General features: G+C 45.2%; 1 protein-coding gene across 1 annotated transcript in view; it reads right to left on the reverse strand.

The window, feature by feature from the left end:
- nek10 (NIMA-related kinase 10) overlaps positions 1-16,733 on the reverse strand; it is a 460,338-nt gene extending 443,605 nt beyond the window's left edge. Inside the window, exon 1 of the mRNA XM_072509340.1 lies at positions 16,558-16,733. The gene's annotated coding sequence lies outside the window, so the exon portion shown is untranslated. The remainder of the gene's footprint in view (positions 1-16,557) is intronic.
- Positions 16,734-22,648: the final 5,915 nt, after the last annotated feature.

The raw sequence follows: 22,648 nt of genomic DNA on the forward strand, positions 1-22,648 counted from the left end.
CACTGTTACCAGACTCCTAAACGACCCTCTTATGGGCTGACCTCATTAACACTACACCCCTGAATGCTTCACCTGATGCCGGTGCTTATGTAGTTACATTGTGTACCTTGTGTTGCCCTGTTATGTATTTTCTTATATTTCCTTTTCTTTTCATGCACTTAATGATCTGTTGAGCTGCAGAAAAATACTTTTCACTGTACCTTGGTACACGTGACAATACCCAAAATCCCAAACCAGGAAAGGTAGATAAGATGGGGGGGGGATATATATATATATAAAGAAAGACAAGAAAGAAAGAAATGGTAAAAGACAGTTAAAATGAAATGGGATGAAAACAAACGGATCAAGGTGGTGTAGAGCTGATCATCTGAAGTTGTTGAATTCGATGTTGAGACCGGAATTCGTCAACTCCAGCGTAATGCCACCACCAAACACATCTTCCCTTCACTCCCTCTGTCAGCATTCCGCAGAGACCGTTCCCTCCGGGATAATCTAGTCCACTCCTCCACCATACCCAACACCTCTCCCATCACCCATGGCTCCTCCCCATGCAATCGCAGAAGGTGTAACACCTGCCCCTTTACCTCCTCCATGCTGAACATCCCAGGCCCCAATCACTCATTCCAGGTTAAGCAGTGTTTCACTTGCACCTCTTTCAATTTGGTCTATTGCATTCGCTGCTCCCAATGTGCCCTCCTCTATATCGGAGAGACCAAACGCAGACTGGGTGATCGCTTTGCTGAGCACCTTCTGTCTGTGTGCATTCAGGACCCTGACCTTCCTGTTGCTTGCCATTTTAACACAAGACCCTACCCCCATGTCTGTCCTTGGCCTGCTGCAATGTTCCAGTGAAGCTCAACGCAAACTGGAGGAACAACATCTCAGGCGGGATTCTCAGGCGGGATTCTCCGACCCCCCCCCCCCCCCCCCCCCCCCCCCCCGCCGGGTCAGAAAATAGCCGGAGGGTGGTGGAAATCCCGCCCCGCCGCCGCCCGCGATATTCTTTGGCCCCCCAAAAATCACATTGACGTGAATCGCACCGCTCGCCTCGCAGAATGGCGAGGACCGGCGCGACGCAATGGGCCCCGGGCAATTCTCCGGGCCGGATGGACCGAAGTCCGCCGACCTGACCGCGGGTCACACCGGCATAAATCGAACCACCTATTTAACGGCGTCAACCAGTCGTGCTGGTTGACGCCAGCCAGCGCGGAGGTAGCGGTCGGTGTGGGGTGGCCGCCGGAGAGGGGACGGCATGGCCGCAGTTGGTGGGGGGGGGGGGGGGGGGTCGCAGGAGCCTTTGGAGTGTGCGTGCCGAGGGGGGGAGCGGCTGGGTGGGGGAGGGTGCGTGCCAGGGAGGAGGGTTGGGGAGGGTGCATGCCGGCTGGGGAACGTAATGGGGAGGGTGCGTGCCGGAGAGGGGGGGAGGGCTGGGGAAGGTGCATGCCGGGGAGGAGAGGGAGGGGTCGGGCAGGGCGAGTGATGGGGAGGATGCGTGCCGGAAAGAGGGGGAGGAGCGAGTGATGGGGAGGGTGCGTGTTGGAGGGGAAGGGGTGGGGGTTTGGGAAGGGCAGGTGATGGGGAGGGGGGGGGGGGGGGGCTTCGCCTGGCCAGGTGCCAGCTGGCAACATTCGCGACCCCAGGCAGCCCATGGCACCTGGCTGCGGGGGTGGGGGGGGGGGTATGGCTAATGGTGACATGTGGTCTATCCCCCCCCTCCCCCACCCCCTGCAGGCTGTTATGTTTGGTCATCACCCAGCGGTGGTGGCCGCCGTGGCGGGAGCCGCACTTCTACGTGTTGCCCTGGGGAGCTGGAGCAGGAGCGTGCCAGGGAGGCAGCGGAGGCTGCCGCAGAGGAGCGTGCCGCAGGGAGGCAGGTGGCAGCCGCCAAGGCTGGTGGGCCGCCCGCCCAACAGGACGAGGAGGAGGAGGAGGTGGTGGTGGTGGTGCTACGGAGACGCCCGATGAGGCCCTGTGTGTACTGGCCCCGCTCGTCGTACCAGGACCTCATGGACCGGGCATGCAGGAGGAGACTCTGGATGAGCTGGGAAACAGTCGCCCATATCTGCCATCTCATGGCATACCTGGCACCGCGTGGCACTGGGGGAGGACACCTTCTCCCCGTGGCTGTCAAGGTTACAGTGGCCCTGAACGTTTATGCCACGGGGTCATTTCAGTCGCCGAGTGGGGACCAGTCCGGCATCTCGCATGCATCGTTGCATCCGTGTAGTGACAGACGCCCTATATGCCATTGCGGACCGCTATATGCAGTTCCCTGTGGACCGCGCCCAACAAGATGCCCATGGGGGGCATACTCACCTGAGGCGGACATTCTATCACCCCTCACACACACACTGGCGCTCAATTCACACCATACGCATCGGACAGAGCACAAAGGCAGCTTCTGTAGGTGTGAAAGTGATTTTAATAACAAACAGTTCATACACGTGCCCCAGCCCCTATAACTAATCTGTGCCCTGCACCCGTGCCAACTTACTCAGCGTCTAACTCGGTGTCCTTACGGACCCTATGACTACATCTAGGTGGTTCCCCAGACGGTACAGCTGAACTGGAGGTGGACTCCTGTGATTCCTGCCCTGTGACTAGGGACCCCTTTGGCGGCCGTTTCCTGGGGCGGCCCGGCCTAGAAGCGCCAGACTGTGGCTCGGGCGACTGGTATTGCCAGCTACCAGCCTGTCCTGCCCGTTGAACTTTTAGTTATATGGAAAAAAAAACAATATTTCGCACCTTCTTTGAAGTTAATTATTTTAGTAAGCAGCTGGAAAAGAATGGCTAGGAATTTCAGTTGAATTGGGTGACAAATGTTTAGGTGTGAAATTCTGCTCACACCAGGTGAATATGGGAAGCTGGAGACAACGTGCCCACGGGAACACACGTTAGACCCAAATTGGAGTCAGAGTTCTGAGCTGGGGGGCGCTATTTGATAATAAAGCAACTTTGAAAATGACAGAAACCAGATGTAACACCTCTCTGGGATCAAAGCACTTTTGAACATCACGAAGGAAACAATGTAATCAGAGATCGATGAGCTGAAGTCATGCTCAATATGAATACATAGTCGTGTTAGAAACAATTCAGATTAAAGGTACCTTGTACAATCAAGAGTAAATAAAGTTACTTTACGATAATGTCATATAAACTTAATAACTGTTAGAAGGGGTATATAAACCCTGAAAAAGGGGACAGCCAGCAGAGTCAGCTCTCATAGCTCGGTCATGGGACGGATAGAACATAGCAACCGAGCAGAACAGCAAATCCATTTGAGGAAGGCCAAAAGCTAAAGAAGAGAGATTGTCAAGGTGGACCTGAAGGTCTTTTCAACCAACCAGGAGAATCCAGAAGCAAGATCTTTTTACTTTTCTGTAAAGACAGTGATTGCATCTTTTAAAAGAAAAAATATAATAATAAAATCACTTTTAAAATATTAACCTGAAACAGTGGTTACTACAAAGTCTACTTTACCTACTTAGCAATGCAGGACCCAGGATTGGTGCCACTAAGTGGTAAGTAGATAAAGTTCTTCTGTGAAGATATGGGTTATACCAGGGGATAACTTGAAAATATAATTTGACCCAAATAGCACCCACCTATGTCTGCATAGGAGTCAGGGAGTGAGAATCCCTGTTCACCATTTAGAATGTCTTATTGACCCTTTTTGGCGTCAGTGTGCTGGGCGTCGGGTGTGCTGGGCGTCGGGTGTGCTGGGCGTCGGGTGTGCTGGGCGTCGGGTGTGCTGGGCGTCGGGTGTGCTGGGCGTCGGTGTGCTGGGCGTCGGTGTGCTGGGCGTCGGTGTGCTGGGCGTCGGTGTGCTGGGCGTCGGTGTGCTGGGCGTCAGTGTGCTGGGCGTCAGTGTGCTGGGCGTCAGTGTGCTGGGCGTCAGTGTGCTGGGCGTCAGTGTGCTGGGCGTCAGTGTGCTGGGCGTCAGTGTGCTGGGCGGGCATGTCCTGTATGCTTGTCTCCTGGACGCTTGTGTCCCGTGCGTCTGTGTCCTGGGTCGACTGCGACGGGGGCCTGTTGCTGTGGCTGCTATCCTCGTCGCTGGGTGTGGCCCGCCGCGTCACCGCAATCGCACTAAATGGTGCTCCGGGTCTGTCCGCAGCTCGTGAGCACCTGAACATGTCCTTGGACGTCATATGCCTGATGGGCCGTGTCTGTCCCAGTCTCGTGGCCGCCCTGGCACATTATGGGGGCAGTCGGCATCCACGGGGACGGGTGGGTTGACGTTTGGTCCTGCAATACACAATACAGCATGCATGGTTAGACACGTAGATGGGATAGGGGGAAGGGGGGATATGGGAAAGGGGGAATATGGGGGAAGGTGGGGATATGGGAAGAGTGGGATATGGGGGAGGGGGGAAAGGGGGGATATGGGAAAGGGGGGATATGGGAAAGGGGGATATGGGGGAATGGAGGGATATGGGAGAAGGGGGATATGGGAGAAGGGGGATATGGGGGAAGGGGGGATATGGGGGAAAGGGGGGATATGGGGGAAAGGGGGGATATGGGGGAAAGGGGGGATATGGGGGAAAGGGGGGATATGGGGGAAAGGGGGGATATGGGGGAAAGGGGGGATATGGGGGAAAGGGGGGATATGGGGGAAAGGGGGGATATGGGGGAAAGGGGGGATATGGGGAAAGGGGGGATATGGGGGAAAGGGGGGCAGGCAATGGGAGGTCTCACTTGGCGGTACGCCCCCAACCTCTGCATCCGCAACCTGCCGGTCCTCGGGTCCACCTGCAAGGTCCAGGGCCCTCTCTTCATGGTGAGTGGTCGCAATTCGGGTGGACCTCCTCCGGTCCTCTCACGCTCTCGGTTGTTGTGAGTGTGCTTCTCCTCTGGGGGCCGGGGGGGGGGGTGGCAGGTATAAAGGGCCATAGTGTTAGACAGACACATCCATGCAGATCAGCGGTTGTGTGTAAGTTGGCAGAGGTTCACAACCCATCCTGCCAAAGCAGCTTGCATGGGTGGGTGCAGCCATGTCGGTTGCCGCTAGTGCTGTGCCGCCCATCGGGGGTGGTGGGGGTACTCATCCTGGTTGCCCTGACAAGGTCATTGACCTTCTTGTGGCACTGGACGCCTGTCCTTGCTGTTACGGCCACGGCGCTGACGGCCTCTGCCACCTCCCTCCACAGGCGCCGGATGAGGCGTGGTGCGACCCTGCGACCATGTCCTCTGCTCCACTGCGTCCAAGAGTTCCTCGATGTCCCGCACCTGGAACCTCGGCGCTGCGCGGCAGGCGGCCATTTTGCCAGGTCTCCAGGAGGGTGTGTCTTTTGTGCCGCGACGCCGCACGCCGTTAATGACGTCGTGCGCGTCGATGATGGGTGACGCTGTCACGAATAGCGTCTCGCCGCTGCTAGCCCATTCCCGGCCGGAGTGTTTCGCACCGTTTTTGGCTTCGGCATCGGGCCATCGAGCCGATTCCCGGAGAATCCCACCCTCCATCTTCTGGTTAGGCACGCTACAGCCTTCCGGTCTCAACATCGAATTCAACAACTTCAGATGATTAGCTCTACCCCACCATGACCTATTTGTTTTCATCCCATTTCATTTTAACTGTCTTTTACCATTTCTCTTTCTTGTTTTTCTTTTATATATATTTACTCCCCTCCCCCCCCCCCCCCCATCTTATCCACCTTTCCTTACCCTTTCTCCCCTTTGCTTCCCCCTCCCACATCTACATCTGTCACAGTTCACCCTCTGATGTTAAGTTATTCTGCTTTGACCTTTCACACCTTTTGTTCTCCCTGGGGTCTGCCATTTGCACTCTTTCCCCTTGGTTTCTGTGGCTATTAGCACCCGGTTTCCCTGGGTTTCTGTGGCTATGACTCATCTTTCATTCTCACTCCACAGTATAAATATTCTGGACTCAAAACGTTAGCTCTTTTCTCTCTCTACAGACGCTGCCAGATCGGTTGAGACTTTCCAGCATTTTCTCTTTGGTTACATAAATGTGCAAGTAAGTTATACTGAGTCTTTATGAAACACTGGTTAGGCCTCAGTTGTAGTATCACAATTAATTCTGGGCAACACATTTCAGGAAGGATGGAAAAGGGCAGGCACTCTACCTCACCATTGGAATTCAGTTCTTTTGTCCATGTTTGAACCAAGACTGGAGTGAAATCTGATGCCAGGTACCTCTGGCAGAACCAAAACTGACAATGAGCACGCTGTTGCTGAGGAACTGCTGCTTGATAGCACTGTGACATCTTCTATCACTTCGCTACAGACTTTCATAGATACTTACAGACAACATAAAATATAGGGTACAGCTCTGAATGGGATGCAGGAACAGAGGGACCTTGGTGTATATGTATATAAATAATTGTAAATGGTAGGATCAGTTAAGGAAACAGCTAATAAAGCATAAAGTAACCTAGGTTTTATTAATAGGGGCATAGAGTATAAGAGTAAGGAGGTATGTTGAACTAAGTTCCCAGTTCCAGGTGCCGCACTTTCGGAAAGAAGTGAAGGCATTGGAGAGAGTGCAGAAAAGGTTCATGAGAATTTGTTCAGTTTAGAAGGCTGAGAACAGACAAAGACCCTTGAAGAATATAAAGAAATTAAGGAGGAACTTAAGCAAGAAGTTAGGAGGGCTAAAAGGGGACACGAAAAGCCCTTGGCAAACAGGATTAAGGGGAATCCCAAAACATTTCATAAGTTTAAAGAGCAAGACGGTTGCCAGAGAAAGAGTTGGCTCACTCAAGGACAGAGGAAGGAATCTATGGGCGGAGCCAGAAGAAATGGGCAAGGTACTAAATGAGTACTTTTCATCAGTATTCACCTAAGAGTAGATGATGAGCCGAGGGGAGGGTGTAAAGATAGTCTGGTTCATGTCAATGTCAAAAAGGAAATGGTTTTGGGCGTCTTAAATAGCATTAAGGTAGCAGAGCCTGATGGGATCTACCCCAGAATACTGAGGAAGGCAAGGGAGGAATCGGGGCATTGACAGAAATCTTTGTATCCTCAAGTCACCCCTTCGTTTAAGGGTAGCAGGGATAATCCAGGAAATTATAGGCTGGTGAGCCCTACGTCAGTGGTAGAGAAATTATTGGAAAAGATTCTGAGGGACAGGATTTACTCACATTTGGAAACAAGACTTATTAGCGATAGGCAGCATGGTTTTGTGAAGGAGTGGTCCTGCCTCCCTAACTTGATCGAGTTTTTTGAGGAACTGATGTAGATGATTGATGAAGGAAGGGCAGTGGATGTTGTCGACATGGACTTCAGTAAAGCTTTTGACAAGGTCCTCATGACAGACTGATACAAAAGGTGAAGTCACACTGGGTCAGAAGTGAGCTGGCAAGGTGGATGCAGAACTGGCTCGGTCATAGAAGGGTAGCAGTGGAAACGTGCTTTTCTGAATGGAAGGCTGTGACTAGTATTGTTCCGCAGGGATCAGTGCTGGGACCTTTGTTGTTCAGAATATGTATAAGTGATTTGGAGGAAAATGTAGCTGATCTGATTAGTAAGTTTGCGGATGACACAAAGATTGGTGGAGTTATGGATGGTGCAGAGGATTGTCAGACGGTACAGCAGGATATAGATCGATTGGAGACTTTTGCAGAGAAATGGCAGATGGAGTTTAATTCGGACAAATGTGAGGTAATGTATTTTCGAAGGTCTAACATAGGTGGGAATTATACAGTAAATAACAGAATCCTTAGGCGTATTGACAGACAGAGAGATCTAGGCGTACAGGTCCACAGATCACTGAAAGTGGCAAAGCAGGTGGATAAGGTAGTCAAGAAGGCATTTGGCATGCTTGCCTTTATCAGTCGGGGCATTGAGTATAAAAATTGGCAAATCATGCTGCAGCTGTACAGATCCTTAGTTAGACCACATTTGGAATATTGCATACAGGTCTGGTTGCCACACAATCAGAGGATGTGAATGCTTTGGAGAGGGTACAGAAGAGGTTTACCAGGAGGTTGCCTGGTCTGGAGGGGATTAGCTATGAGGAGAGGTTGGATAAACATCGGATTGTTTTTACAGGAACGACGGAGTTAAGGGACGACCTGATAGAGGTTTACAAAATTATGAGTGGCATGGACAGAGTGGGTAGTCAGAAGCTTTTTCCCAGGGTGGAAAAGTCAATTACTAGGGGACATAGGTTTAAGGTGCAAGGGAGAAGGTTTAGAGATGTGCGAGGCAAATATTTTACACAGAGGGTGGTGAAAGCAGATACAAAAGCGATGTTTAAGAGGCATCTTAACAAATACATAAATGGAATAGAGGATTATGGACCCTGGACGTACAGGTTTTATTTTAGACACACATCATGATCAGAGCAGGCTTGGAGGGCTGAAGGGTCTGTTCCTGTGCTGTACTATTCTTTGTTACAATTGTTCCAGGAATGAGAAACTTTAGTTATGAAGATAGATTGTTGAAGTTGGGACTGTTTTCCTTGGAGAAAGCAGAGAAGAGATTTGATAGAGGTGTTCAAAATTATGAGGGATCAGGACAGAATAGATAGAGAAACTGTACCCACTCATGAAAGGATTGAGAATGAGAAGGCATGGATTTAAAATAATTAGGAAAAGAAACAAAAGCAACAAGGAAAATCCTTTTTACACTGAGTGGTTAATGTCTGGAATGCATTGTCTGAGAATGTGGTGGAGGCAGATTCAATCAAGGCATTCAAAAGGGAATTAGACTGTTATCAGAAAAGGAACAATGTGCAGGGTTACGGGATGCAGACCGGTGAAAAGTGCCCACTCCGAATGAATTGCTCATTCGGAAGTGCAGGCACAATGGTCTGTATAGCCTCCTTCTGTGCTGTAAAAATTCTGTGAGGTGGTGTAGATTTAGTACAATGGTACCAGGAACTTTATTTATGTGGAAGCATAGGAGAAGCTGAAGAGGTTTGATGCAAGTGTTCAAAATCATAAATGGGTTTAATAGAACGCATAAGGAGAAACAATTTCCAGCGGCAGGAAAACAGGGACACAGACTTAAGACGATTGGTAAAAGAACCAGAAGTGACATAAGATTGACAACCTGAAATGTTAACTCTCTTATTTTACTTTGTGTTATGTTTTGTGTCTTTCTATCTTTCCTTAACATACTCAGCAGCAACACTTAAGTGCAAGCTTGTGTTTTAATCTTCATAATCAATTAGGAACATTGTGCTCTCTCTTCCTCTTCGATCCTTCTGTAGCCTTCCACAAGTCAACCAACAACATCCTTATCCAATACCTCTCCTCTACCACTCAGCTCAGTGGATCTGCTTGTTTGATTCCACTCTTACTTTTCTAATTGCAGCCTGAGCATTTGTGATCTCAACACTTTTACCAGGCCCTTGACATCCTTCCTAAACTATTTTGCACGCAGTGATTTACAAAGCTTTAAAACAGTTTTCATATTCAATTTCCTTATTTACAAAGTTAAGCATCTCGTATGCTTTCCAACTGGCTTATCAACTCTCTGTTTTCAAGGATTTATAAATATGCACACTTTCCCTGATCCCTCTGCTCTTGCATCCACTCAGAATAGTACAATGTAGATTATACTGTACATTTATGTATCACTCAACACATTATTGGAGAGATGGCGGAATAGTGGCAATGTCTTGGACGAATATATCCAGAGGGCCAGGCTAATGCTCTGGGAACATGGGTTCAAATCCCAGGACAGCCGTCAGTGGAATTTAAATTCAATGAATAAATCTGGAATCAGTGGTCTCAGTAATGGTGAACATGTCATTAATTGTTGTAAAACCCATCCATTTCAGGAAACTTTTAGGGAAGAAAACGTGCCATTCTTACCCGTCTGGCCTACATGTGACTCTTAGAATCATAGGATTGTTATGAAGCAGGTGGTGGCTATTCAGTCCATCATGTCTGCACTGGCTCTCCATATGAGCATCATGACTTAGTACCATTCTCCCGTATCCCTGCGCATTGTTTCTATTCAAGTAATCATCTAATGCCCTCTTGAATGTCTTTATTAAACTTACCTCCACCACACTTTCAGACCCAAACTACTGTGTGAAAAAAGTTTTCCTCACATCACATTAGCTTCTTTTGCAAATGACTTTAAATCTGTGCCCTCTCGTTCTTGATCCTATTACAAGCGGGAACAGTTTCTCCCCATCTACACTGTCCAGCCCCTCAAGATTTTAAACATCTCTATCTCCTCTTAACCTTATTCTCCCCAAGGAGAACAGTCCCAACCTCTCCAATCTATTTGCATAACTGAAATTTCTCATCCCTAGAAGTATTCTCTAATGTGTTCACATCCTTCCAATAATGTGGTACCCAGAACTGTACGCAGTATTTCAGTTGAGGTCTAACTAGTGTCTTGTTTAAGTTCAACATAATCTCCTTGCTCTTGTACTCTATGTTCATATTAATAAAGCCCAGAATACTATATGCTTTATTAACTGCTCTCTCAAACTGTCCTGCCACCTTCAATGATCTATGCACAAATGCAGCCAGGTCCCTCTGCCTAAGAATTTGACCCCTTATTTTATATTGTCTCTCCATGTTCTTCGTTCCAAAATGCATAACCTCACACTTTTTCACATTGAACTTCATCTGCTACCTATCTGCCCATTCCACCAACTTGTCTATGTCCTTTTTGAAGTTCTATACTGTCCTCTTCAGTTTACAATACTTCCAAGTTTTATGTCATCCGCAAACTTTAAAATTGTCCCCTGTACACCAAGATCTAGATCATTAATATGTATCAGGAAAAGCAAGGTTCCCAAAACTATTCCCTGGGGAATATCGTTAAAAACCTTCCTCCAGCCTGTAAAATATCCATTGACTTCCTATTATTCAGCCAATTTGTATCCACATTGCTACTGTCCCTTTTATTTCACAAGCTATAACTTTTCTCAAAAGTCTGTTGTGTGAAACTATATCAAATGCTTTCTGAAAGTCCATGTATACTATATCAACAACATTACCCTTATCGATACTTTTTATTACCTCAAAAAACTTCAACAAGTTAGTTTGACATGAATTCCCCTTTAAAATCCATGCTGGTTCTTCCTAATCAACACACATTTTTCCACGTGACTGCTAATTCTATCCTAAATAATTGTTTCTAGAGGCTTGTGAACCACTGATGTTAAACTGACTGGCCTGTAATTGCTGGGGTTATCCTTACAACCTTTTTTGAACAAGGACGTAACATTTGCATTCCCCAGTCCTCTGGCATATCTCCAGAGTCTTGAGAAGACTGGAACAAGGCCAGCGCCCCTGCAATTTCCATTCTCACTTCCTTCAATATTCTTGAATGCATCTCATCTGGTTCTGGTACCTTATCAACTTTCAGTATGGGCAACGTATTCATACTTCCTCCAGATCAACTTTGCACCCTTCTAGGGAGAGAGTTTTCTCATCTGTCATTATGTTCTGGATAGCATCTACCTCCTTGGTAAAGATGGATGCAAAGTATTCATTTAAGATTGCAGCTACGCCCCCAGCCTCAATGTATAAATTCCCTTTTAGGTCCCGAATCAGACCTTTTACTATTTATATGCCTATAGAAAACATTGACATTTCCCTTTATGTTGGTTGCCAGCCTTTTCTCATAATCCCTCTTAGCTTCTCTAATGTGCTTTTGAAATGAAATGAAATGAAAATCGCTTATTGTCACAAGTAGACTTCAAATGAAGTTACTGTGAAAAGCCCCTCGTCGCCACATTCCGATGCCTGTTCAGGGAGGCTGGTACGCTTTTTCACCTCCATTCTGGACATTCTGCATTCATCTTGGTTCTGAGCTGTACTTTCAACCTGACACCTTTCATAAGCCCATCTTTTCTTCCTCGCCTTCCCCTTTTCCATCCAGGGAACTCTGGATTTGTTTGCCCCCTTTCCTTTTTAAGGGAATATACCTCGTCTGTGCATGAACCATCTCAGTTTTCGAAGGCAGTCCATTGTTCAGCTACAGTTTTTCCTGCCAACCTTTTGTTCCAGTCTAACTGGCTCAGCTCCATTCTTGCCGTATTAAAGTCTACTCTCCCTTAATGAATTATTTTACTCTGGATTGCCTATTTTCCTTTTCTATCATCCTAAACCTTACAATACAATGATCACGGTCTCCTAAATGTAGTCCCCAACAAAGTGATTAGCTACCCAGTCTGGCCTACAACTAACTCCAAACCCACAGCAATGTTATTAGTTCTTAACTGCCCTGTGAAATGGCCGGTCGAGCCACTTAGCTTGATAAAGGCAATTAGGGATGGAGAACAAATGGTGGCCTTGCCAGTGACATCCAGATCCCATAAAAGAAAATGAAATGCTTCTGCCTTGTGCTTGCCCATTTCACTGGTCTATGCCCTGTTGAAGTCTTATACTGCCTGTTCACTATTTATGTCACCAGCTTTTGTATCATCCAAACTTGTACTCGCTAAACTGAAATCCAAGGTATTTATAGGCAACATGAAAAATAATGGCTGCAGTAGATGTGTCCCTCCATCAGGAAACCATTCATTTCCATCTCCTATCCCTTAACCAATTATGTAGGCGAGTTATTTGGATTTGTTTATTGTCACGTGCACCGAGGTACAGGGAAAAGTATTTTTCTGCGAGCAGTTTAACAGATCATTAAGTACATGAAAAGAAAAGAAAATACATAATAGGGCAACACAAGGTACACAATGTAGCTACATAAACACCGGCATCGGGTGAAGCATACAGGGGTATAGTGTTAATCAGGTCAGTCCATAAGAAGGTCATTCCTTTACCATTCCTTTAACATAACATGCTTTTATTTTCTGAATAAATCTGTTGCGTGGTATTTCAACAAAAATCTTTTGAATATTCCCATGTACACCATCTATGTCCATCAATTCTATCTGTACTTAAATAACTCAAATAGTTTGGTTAAGCATATTTGCCTTTCCCAAATCTGTATTTGTTGTCACTTATTAGATCATGCCTCTCTAAGTGTGGAATAATTTTGCCTATGACAATGGACTCCAGTAGTTTTCTCATCACTTACCGTAACTACAAGTCTAAGAAGTTTATCCCTCTCCACTTTCTTAAGCAGAAGTGTGACATTTTCAGTCATCCAGTCCTCTGGCATCACTCCCATAATCCAAGGAGGATTGGAAGATTGTGGTTAGGGCTTCTCCTCTTTCCACCCTACCTTCTATGAGCAAACAAGGATGCATCCTTCTTGACCAGTTGATTGGAGTAATGCAAACCTATTTAATGCGTATCGTTTATTGATGTTTAACTTGTTGAATATCTCTGCGCCCTCTCATCTACCGAATTTTTAGTGCCATCCCCTTTTGTTATGGCAAACACAAAGTACTCATTCAGTACCCAAGTCATATCCCCTGTTTTTGTTCCTAATCGGTCCCACCATTCTTTTGGCTATGAGCTTACATTTTACAGAATGTTGCCAATAATTTTATTTGCTCTTTTTGAATCTTTATTTTAAGGTCTTCCCCTGCACATTCTGCATTCTTTTTTTCTATTGTATTATGTCACTGTCATATACCTCCTTTTCCTCCTCTTTATTTTGAGCTCTATTTCCTTCACCATCCAGGGAGCTCCAGCTTTGAATATCCCACCCTTCCTTCTTATGGGAATATGTTTGACTTTTAGCAGAAGCATTTCCACCTTGAAAGTCTGCGATTGCTCATTCACTCTTTTCCTGACCAATCTTTATTTGCAGCTTATCCAAGTTTAAATATGAAGTTAGATCATATATAAGCCATGTTCTCATTGACCGGAACAGTCTATTCCAATTCCCATCAGTAAAATTGTCACTCTTAACAGTGGAATATTTTCAATTTTGATTTTTCTTTGATCCTTTCCATAATTTTCAAATTTACATTAAAACCATTACATAAATTCAAGTTGTTCATGATGGTGCTACAATGATTGTGCAATTAGAATTTACAGAACAAATGATGTTTCAAATTGTGTGTGAATTTTACAGTCCTTCGCCAGCAGGTTTGAAGGCAAGGTGAGGAACATAAAATCAGCAGGTGGTCTTTCTCCCACCCATGTGCCAGCCGACAACCTTACTGAAATTTTACAAGGGACAGGGGAGGCATCGCCCATCCCGCCCACTTTCCCGCTGGTATTTTATCCACATGGCGAGGTATATGCCACACAGGAAGCCCAACAGCTCAAGATGTGCATAAAGACTGGTGGCAGTTGGGGTGTTAAGCGTGCAAAATTGGCTTTATGGCCACTCGGGACCCATCAGAGGCATCTCCCGCAAACACCAAACCCCTCACCAAAGGTCATCCAATCCCTTCTCCCTGCTACCCAGCCTCTTGAACCTGGAAGGGAGGTACTCAAGAAAATTACAATCACCGGGTAAGTGATAGATACGTAGAAAATAGGAAAAGGTCATTCGGCCCTTCAAGCCTGCTCCACCATTTATTATGATCATGGCTGATCTTCCAACTGAATAGCCTAATCCCGCTTTCTCCCCATATCACTTAGCAAATTACTAGGACTGCTAGCTAACAAGTCCCCAGGTCCTGATGGACTTCATCCTAGGGTCTTAAAAGAAGTGGCTAGCAACATAGTTGATACGTTGGTTCTAGTTTTCCAAAATTCACTAGGTTCAGGAAGATTCCAATAGATCGGAAAATAGCAAACATAAAAAACAGAGGGAGATAAAGCAGGAAACTGTAGGTCATCTTAACATCTGTCATATATGTTATAGTAGGGCACTTAGAAAAATTCAAGGTAATCAGGCAGAGCCAACATGGTTTTGTAAGGGGGAAATCATGTTTAATCAATTTATTGGAATTCTTTGAAAGAGTCACATGGGGAATCAGCGGATGCACTGTACTTAGATTTCCAGAAGGCATTTGATAAAGTGCCACATCAAAGGTTATTGCAGAAAATGAACGCTCACGTTATAGGGGGTAACACATTGGCATGGATAGAAGATTGCCGAGCTAACAGGAAATAGAGTCTGCATAAATGGGTCATTTTCTGGTTGAAAAGATGTAACAAGTTGTGTGCCACAGGGATCAGTCTTGGGGCTTCAACTTTATACAATTTATATAACTGATTTGGATGAAGGGACTGATTATATGTTTGCTAAATTTGTTGATGACAAAAGATGTGGGAAAGTAAGTTGTGAAGAGGATCTAAGAAGGCTGCAAAAGGATATGCGTAGGTTAGGTGAGTGGGCAAAGATCTGACAAATGGGAGTATAACATGGGAAAGTGTGATTTTTTTCTTTTTGGCAGGAAGAATAACATTTTTTAATCTAAATGGGGAGAAATTGCAGATCTTTCGAGATGCCGATTGAGCTGAATGTCCTAGTGCATGAATCACAGAAGGTCTTTATGCAGGTACAGCATGTAATTAGAAAAGTTAATAGAACTATTGATTGCGAGGGGAATTGAGTACGAAAGTAGGGAGGTTATGTTTCAGTTGCAAAGACCATTGGTGCGACCACATCTGGTGCACTCTGCTTATTTAAGCAAGGATGTAAATGCATTGGAAGCAGTTTACTCGTGCTTATTTAAGCAAGGATGTAAATGCATTGGAAGCAGTTTACTCGTGCTTATTTAAGCAAGGATGTAAATGCATTGGAAGCAGTTTACTCGACTAATACCTGGAATGGGTGGGTTGCCGAATGAGGAAAGGCTGGAACTGCACAGGCTGGAGTGTAGGAAAGTAAGGAGTGACAACTGAAACATACAAGATACAGAGGGTTATTACAGGGTGGGTGTGGAAAGGATATTTCTTCCTTTGGGAGAATATAGAACTAGGTTCACTATTTCAAATGATGGGGCTGCCCATTTAAGATGAGGGATGAGGAAAATCCTTTTCTCTCAGGAGGGTCATGAGTCTTTGGAAATCTCTTTTTCAAAGGGCGGTGAAGGCAGAGGTAGAGCAAGGGTGTGAAAGTTAACAGTATGTAGGCAGGAATGTGGTGCAGAGCTTATAATCAGATCAGCCATGGTCTTTGAATGGCAGAGCAGGCTCAAGGGGCCCAGTGGCCGACGACTGCTCCCAATTCGTACGACTGTTATTCCTCTCGCCGAGACCTCGTCACAACTGAGCACCTCAACGTGGTGGGATCTCCTGTACTCCCAACCGTTGCCACCCTTCCCGACTGACAATGCTGGAGGAGAGCGGTTAGTCATCTGATGGTCAACAGCTCTTTCAGGCTCCTCCCGAGAAAGAAGAGGAACTACTCCCACCATTAGTTGCTGTAGGGCAAGTGTTGGGATTCGGGGGGTGGGGAGATCCAGCCCTCTATTTTATGTCCGTAAGTGTTGCGATTGCTCTAAACTCCCCCTTCCCCTCCCGAAATGTAAGCCTCGTTCACTTAGCTGCCCAAAAAGTTTCTCAGTAAGAGCAGAGGGTTTCAGTGGTTATGCATGGGAAGGAAAAGCTCGGTAATGGTGCCGCTCCGGGAAACAGGTCCTGTGACAGAGCTGGGAGGAAAAGAGACGATTGACTAGAGTGATTTCAAGAGCCCCAGCCTGTGAGTGATACTGAAAACCTCTGAGTTCTGGGGTCATGTCGTGGTTGGCGAGCAGGGTATTCGATACTGAGAGGACAGGCCTGACCGCCACTCGGTCCCTCTCTTACTTACCGGTGGGCAGATGGTTCGCAGTGACTCCCTCGCCCTCTCCCACTCCTCTGGCAAACCCAGGCGACTTCGTTTATTTTTCCACTGGCCCTTAGACACCAACAGCGCCTCCTCAGCCGCCAATCAGGGCGCGGCGTACTCGGACAGTCAGTTTCGTTAACCCAACCAACGGTGCCGGCACTGCCACGTCGCCAGCTCCATGGTGAGCGTGGACGCCACCAGCGCGGGTTGCCCTGGAAACTAGGCTGAACCTTAACAACCGTCTGGGAAATGTCGGTGCGCCAGCGGTGAGCACCATGCCCGCCCGCCCAATTAAAACACAAACTCAAACCAATTGCACCCACAGTAGCAAACCCTCGTCGCCTGGTCAACCCGTTTTCTCCGTAGCGGCTCTATCTCCCCACCCACACTCCACCACCCATCTCCAACTAGAACCACCATCCACAACTCTAAATTAATCAATGTCAATAAATAGACGTGGGCTGCTTTGCCAATTGCCACTTCCTCTTCCAACAGATCCATCATCAATCCTCTCTTTGATCTCAGAAAAGAAAGTTATTTGCAAGTTATTTCCGGCTTTGGGTTCGAATCCCGCCATGGCAGATGGTGAAATTTGAATTCAATAAAAATTTGGAATGAAAGTCTAATGACGACCATGAAACCATTGTCAATAATCATAAAAACCCATCTGGTTCACCGATGTCCTTTAGGGAAGGAAATCTGCCATTCTTACCTGGTCTAGCCTACCTGTGACTGCAGACTCACAGCAATGTGGTTGACTCTTAACTGCCCATCAAGGGCAATTAGAGATGGGCAACAAATGCTGGTTCAGCCAGCAATGCCCACGTCCCATAAATGAATTACAAAAAACTTTCCAACGTATTCACTTGAAAGTCCATATATTTTCATGCGTATATCCCCAACTGCAGCCTTCCAAAAGCAATCCTACTCCCAACAGCATTCCGTCATGAATGCTACATGCATTGGCTATGCCAGCATATATTCAGAATTCTTGGACAGACCATATTCTCATATTTGTTCTAAAAGGGTTTGCACTTGCACTAGAAATGATAGCAGCAGCCACTGAGATGATGTTAAGGTCAGCTGTGAAATTGATGTTCTTCTAATGAATCTGATCATATCTCATCCAATAAAGACTGCATTTTATTATTGATGTATTATAGTTACTAAATGTGTTTCATAAAGGAAATCAATACAAGGCTGAAGGTTTTCTGATTCAAGCTTCCCAAATATAATAGGATAAAGCTACAGCAATTTTTTTTAAATCAAGGAAATGTTGATTTGCCACCTTAAACTTGTGGGGTTTTTTCCCTTTAAAAATCTATCCGAGGAGGGAGACTTCAATGTCACTTATGCAATTTTTCAATCATATTATGGATAGTAACATTTGCTCGATTTGTCTGCTGCTGTCTATAATATTTCATACCTATTCCCCACTGCAACACATTCTGCAAAGTATTGAAAGCTGTTTAAAGACCAATATCTATGCATTCTCATACTATATCAAACAATATGGAATTTATTTTGTTCCACCAAAGGAGTACATACACCCATATGGTTTTGCTACTCTTGAATGCCCATAATTTCTGACAGGTGTCTCAACAGCACTAGCATAGCTATGTCTTATTGATGAACTCAGTTCAGTCACGTTCATGACCTTGCTTTTTTCTAAATGCCATGGAAACTAGTACCTCATCCTCAGAGAACCAGAAGTATAACTGGATAGCTTTCTGCATAGCCATATAACAGCAATCAGTTTTCAATAAAACTTTTGCAAAAAGCTGCTGTTTGCTGCTCACTGGACATTTATAGCAGAAAACCAACTGCTATGGGGAGGTAGGTTGGAGTCTTTGCAGAGTTAAATCCCTTCAGTGACATTGCTTAGGAATCCTCACATCAGCATGCCGATTGCTGGATTTCAACTGTGGGGTTTGCAGGTAAGTTTGGAACCCCCCTTGGATCGGTCAGGTAAATTATACAAAAAGATAATTAACTAAACATTGTAGCTTTAAAACACCCATTTCTTTAGCTGTCAGCAAACATGCCAGGGCCATACAGGAGAGTTCACAGCGAGAAATGCTTCTTTAGTGAAAACGATAGCCTGGAAAGTCTTTGAACTGCGTTGAATAACGTCAATCAGTCTGAGGCTGGTGCTCACTGTACTTCTGAAAGTGTGCTCTTACCGCACGACAGGCGATTGCCAACTTCATGGAAGTCAGTTCACCAGTCTTGCACTTCACTCACCTTGATCTGCACTTCCCTGCTGTCAACCTTTGCTGCAGTGCATACAACTCAACCTTGCACTGCTGATTGAAAAGGAGCAGATCCAACACTGCCAACAGCACCAGGAGCAACGCCAGATGTCTTCTAAGCCACACACCATTCTACAGGACAGAGGGGATGGACAGAGATTCAGCACCAAGGAAGTGATACAGGGTTTACAGGCAAAGGACCAGTTTTCTTGACATGTGAGAGCACCAGTGCCTAAGGAGGCAGACTTTCAAGGCAGATCATCATTGTTATGCACAGCTTCCTGGAAAATACCTTCCCAGCAGAACAGTGGGCACACTTTGCCAGCGCTGTCAAGGTGGCTGTCACTGAAGGCATCTCACACCGCCCCAAAATCACATTATCTCTTCTGCGAGGAAAGTAAAGTTGAGTTTAAAACAGTGGATTGTGTGGCTACAAGAGGACATTTTTAAGAAGGTGACTATGAGTTATGGGTGTGGGATGGGACAAAGATAAAGGTGAGGTTGAATGTTGGCCATTTAGATGCGTATGTATAGTGCCTGGAGAGTGAGGAATAAGTGGACTGTTTCCAGGTGAATTCTGGGAAAATCAGTGTGAGGCTTGGCACCTTAAATGTTATGTCAATGAAATTACTCTCTTGGCCTCTTCCATGCATGTCTGCTTTATTTAAGATGCAGGCCTCTTCCCCTCACGATTGCATGCTTGCTTGTATTGAGGCAGCCCCCTCACCCTTATCAAACACCTCCTCATAGTCTCAGTGATCCTGCAGCAGAGCCTTCAGGCAAGAGAAACAGCTAGTTCAGCTCTCCATTCCCATGGTTCCTGTAGCCTTAAAAATCCAATGTCCAGTTCAGCCAATATGACCCCAGTTCGGGTCCCTTTAGTAAGATATTTTTCAACAGGTTGAGCACATCATCCTGCCAGCATCTAATTAATCAGGAAACCCAGAAATAGAATGCGAATACAATGGTTCAGTTATAGAGCCATGCCAAGATATTCTGTAGATTCCAACAGGCTCCTAACCTGCTATCAGTCCTACCAATCCAGCTGGGCTGATCAGTTCAAAGCTCTGGTCATAAATACATAGACGGTTAAACATGAAAGTATCCCTTTCAGTCCAACAGTCCATGGTGGTTATTCTCCACCAGGTGAGCAAATAGTTCCAAATACATTTATCAACCCTGTTTCCATATCTTTTCCAAATAATTCAGCTATATCTGATTTTAAATGTTGGCATCATTTCTGCCTCCACATATATCAAAGTACAGTCCACAGCACCTTAACCATTTGTCAAGAAGCTTCTTCTGCCATCTGCATTAAATCTCTGGTTTAATCTTGCATTAATAGTTTTGCATTCTCGACTCTCGGGGAAATTAATAAGTTTGCCTCTATCATATATAACCTTTAACAAGTTTAATAATTTGATCTCTCACTTTAAAAAAAAAGGGGCTTTTAAAACAAAGTTTTTCTTTGTATTTGCTTATAACTGGGCATCCTCTGTTTTGTATCCCTCTAAAGCCTCAATACTCGTCTTGTAGTACAGAAACCAAAAAATAATGCACACAATATCGTCAGAGACCTTTTGTTTAATGATGCTCATCATTATTTCGATGTTTATATTCTATATCTCTTTTAATCTACAATTGCATTAAGTTTTTTAAGTCTTGTCAACATGAGGTCCTATAAACCAATCATTCAGCTCTTCCATAGTTTATTTCCATTCAATGATTTGAAAATAAAAAGATATCATCTCACATATTGAATCGGCCACCTTTTAGCCCATTTCCCATCTTACCAATGTCCCTTTTACAGTTTCATTTATCCAAGAATGACATACCTCCTATCTGATACCACTTGCACCAGTCCTATATTTAACTGATGAATAGTGAACAGAAGTGACCCCAACATTGAATAGGAGGGGCAGAACTATCCACTTTGAACTATTATAACAAATTGCCCATCACTCTTACTGTTTCACCCTTCTAATCAATTTTTAATCCAATTTGCTATCACTCCCTATTCCATTGTCCCCTATTTTCTCTAAATCTCTGGGAGCTGTTCGGCAATGGCACAGTAGAAACTTGTAAATCCTTTGGATAAATTATTCGACAAAAATCAATTGAAATGTACCAATGTTAAAATGAATTGAACAATTCTTGTTCTTCGTTTACAGCAGAAACAACTCTCCTTCACACATCTGTTACAATCTCTGAAATTTTAATCTAATCTTTACCCCTCTTGAAAGGAAAGATTCTGCAACAACAATTTTCTGTTTCATGTCAATGGTCCAGTGCTCTGTGTGTTGATCTTGAAAGGAAACATACGCATGATAAAAGTGGGCAGCAAGGTAGCATAGTTGTTAGCACTATGGCTTCACAGCGCCAGGGTCCCCGGTTCGATTCCCGCTTGGGTCACTGTCTATGCGGAGTCAACATTTTCTCCCAGTGTCTGCGTGGGTTTCCTCCGGTTTCCTCCCACAGTCCAAAGATGTGCAGATTAGGTGGACTGGCCATGCCAAATTGCCCTGAGGTTAGATGGGGTTGCAGGGTTACTGGGATAGGGTGGAGGTGTGGGGTTAAGTAGGGTGCTCTTTCCAAGAGCCGGTGCAGACTCGATGGGCCAAATGGCCTCCTTCTGCACTCGTAGAGAGAATTCTACGATTCTATGATGGTAAATTTTGTCCCACTTAATGGCTAGGCAGATCACCCCGCATCTATGATTATACCGTATTCTTCTCAAGTCTATGGTTGGTACTAAAGCATCTTACCTTGTTTTCTTCAAATTACATTTTAAGTTCTCTATGGCACTCAGTGCACAGCAGAGAAAGAAACAAAATAGCAATATCTTTCCAAATAAGAAAACAAAGGTATTATCAACGTGTACAGTTAACACCTCTAACAATTAGCAGGCAGCAGAAACTCATGATTTATTTCATTCATCGTATGTTTTCCCTTCATACAGAACCCTATTCTAGTAAACCAGTAGCAAGTTAATCCAAGGATTTGAAAAATAAGGTTGCTGCTATAGAAAAAATAATTTTTACAACTGGAGAAAATAAGTTTTACAACTGGTGGAAACTGATCGATTGAATATAATTCACATGCAGCTAAATTGACCCCAGTAATTTGGTTACCCTGGAACTATTAGAAGAATCATACCATCTGCAATATTTAACTTGCTCTTCTGACCAGGTGGTCAAACCCAGTGAAGTCCTTCTTTACATACACGCATTCATGTTTTGTTCTAATTATATCATCAGAACCTGACTGCAATTCTAACTCAGACCCAAGTAGAGATTGGTGCAGGTTCCTGAACTGGCCAATCTGGACAGAAGGGGATTCCACGCAGCAAAAGGATGAAAAAGCAAGTCTATTTCTTTCCTTTGTAAACCCTGGGTAGCAGAAACACTCTGTACCCACCTAGGAAGATTAGGCTTCCACTTCCCCAAATCCTCTCCTATGCCACTTAAATCCAACCTTGCTGTTTATTTTCTGCTACTTCCCACCTCTTCTGGGTGGAAAGTCAGCAGGTGGCATTTATAGGAAGCCTTTCATGAAAACCGACCTGTTATCATGCTGCCGGTGAAGAATTAATTTGCCAGTATGGTTCCCCGCTGAAACCCTGGCAGTGAAAATCCAGGCCCGTGTTTAAAATTTTAGTTGGGGATATTCTGTCAAAATAGGTATAAGTAAAAATACTGAAAATTCAAGAACAATGTTGTCCGTAAAATCGACATTACAGTACTGCCAATCACTCCCTTTAGATCCTTTATTTATTTCTGTCCCTCAATAAATGCTTAAAAAGAACATACATCAATATCATA

This window comes from Scyliorhinus torazame, chromosome 6, assembly GCF_047496885.1.
Source record: "Scyliorhinus torazame isolate Kashiwa2021f chromosome 6, sScyTor2.1, whole genome shotgun sequence".
Classification (NCBI taxonomy): Eukaryota; Metazoa; Chordata; class Chondrichthyes; order Carcharhiniformes; family Scyliorhinidae; genus Scyliorhinus; species Scyliorhinus torazame.